Here is a 2,076-nt window from a genome sequence, read left to right on the forward strand (position 1 = left end):
GCTCAGATGAGCGGATCCTGCAGGAGGAGCGTCACGTGATGTGGGGATAGGAAATAGTTTTATTTGTAAGAAATGTTGTTGTTGTTGTTGTTGTTGTTGTTGCATTCAAACATCATCGCGGTGGTTGTGATGTTGGCACTTGAGGCCTTTTTTAATAATACTAAACACTAGAGATGTCCGATAAATGCTTTAAAATGTAATATCGAAAATTATCGGTATCGTTTTTTTTTTATCAGTATCGTTTTTTTTTTTTAATTTAATTTTTATTAAATCAACATAAAAAACACAAGATACACTTACAATTAGTGCACCAACCCAAAAAACCTCCCTCCCTCATTTACACTCATTCACACAAAAGGGTTGTTTCTTTCAGTTATTAATATTCTGGTTCCTACATTATATATCAATATAAATCAATACAGTCTGCAAGGGATACAGTCCGTAAGCACACATGATTGTGCGTGCTGCTGGTCCACTAATATTACTAACCTTTAACAGTTAATTTTACTCATTTTCATTAATTACTAGTTTCTAGGTAACTGTTTTTATGTTGTTTTACTTTCTTTTTTATTCAAGAAAATGTTTTTAATTTATTTATTTTATTTTATTTTATTAATTTAAAAAAAAAAAGGACCTTATCTTCACCATACCTGGTTGTCCAAATTAGGCATAATAATGTGTTAATTCCACGACTGTATATATCGGTATCGGTAATTAAAGAGTTGGACAATATCGGGATATCGGATTCCGGCAAAAAATCATCTTCTGTTCCTTCTGCGCGTGCGTAAAGAGCGCATGAAAAAACTCCCAGAAGTGATTTTTTATTAAAAAAAAATTTAATGGCAATTTTAGGTTCGTTTTCGTTTGGAAATGTCATCTTTTTCATAGCTGAATACAAATACTGATTTTGGTAAACTCTTCTCTGTCAAATGTCAAACTCTCCCAAATGTAACTTGATCAAATTCGTATTGATTAAAAAAAAGAAATGTGCTTGATTGCTTTATTATTATGATTTTGTTTCATCTGCATCTATTTTTACAAAATAAAAACAAATATTTATTTTTTAAATATAAACTTACAGTGATCAAGAGCATATAATCAATGTCTTAAGGGTGGTCTAACCTAAAATGGTCATTAAAAAAGTAATTTTACATTTTGGAAATGTCATCTTTTTCATGGCTGAACACAAATATGGATTTTGGTGAACTTTTCTTTGTCATCACCAGCATGACAGCATTAAGTGCATGAAAACTCCCAAATTTAACTTGATAAAATTCGTTTTGATTCAAAAAAGAAATGTGCTCGATTGCTTTATTATTATTATTATTATTTTGTTTCATCTGCATTTATTTTTACAAAATAAAAACAAACATTTATTTTTTTAATATAAACTTACAGTGATCAAGAGCATATAATCAATGTCTTACTTAAGGGTGGTCTTAACCTAAAATGGTCATTAAAAAGTAATTTTACATTTTGAAAATGTCATCTTTTTCATGGCTGAACACGAATACTGATTTTGGTGAACTTTTCTTTGTCAACCTGCTGCATCATCAGCATTAAGTGCATGGAAACTCCCAAATTTAACTTGATAATATTCGTTTTGTTTCAAAAAAAGAACATTGCTTGATTGCTTTAACATTATTATTATTATTTTGTTTCATCTGAATTTATTTTTATATATATATAAACGTACAGTGATCAAGAGCATATAATCAATGCGTACTTAAAGGTTGTCTTAACAACAAATAAACATAAAATGGTCATATAAAGTCATTTTACATTTTGGAAATGTCATCTTTTTCATAGCTGAATACAAGTACTGATTTTGGTGAACTCTTCTCTGTCAACTGTCAAACTCTCCCAAATTTAACTTGATAAAATTCGTTTTGATTCAAAAAATAAACGTGCTTGACTGCTTTATTATTCTTATTATTTTGTTTAATCTGCATTTATTTTTACAAAATAAAAAATATATATATTTAAAAAAAATATAAACTTAGAGTGATCAAGAGCATAAAATCAATGTCTTACTTAAGGGTGGTCTTAAAAATAAACCTAAAATGGTCATAAAAA

Source organism: Entelurus aequoreus, linkage group LG03 (assembly GCF_033978785.1).
Source record: "Entelurus aequoreus isolate RoL-2023_Sb linkage group LG03, RoL_Eaeq_v1.1, whole genome shotgun sequence".
Taxonomy (NCBI): domain Eukaryota; kingdom Metazoa; phylum Chordata; class Actinopteri; order Syngnathiformes; family Syngnathidae; genus Entelurus; species Entelurus aequoreus.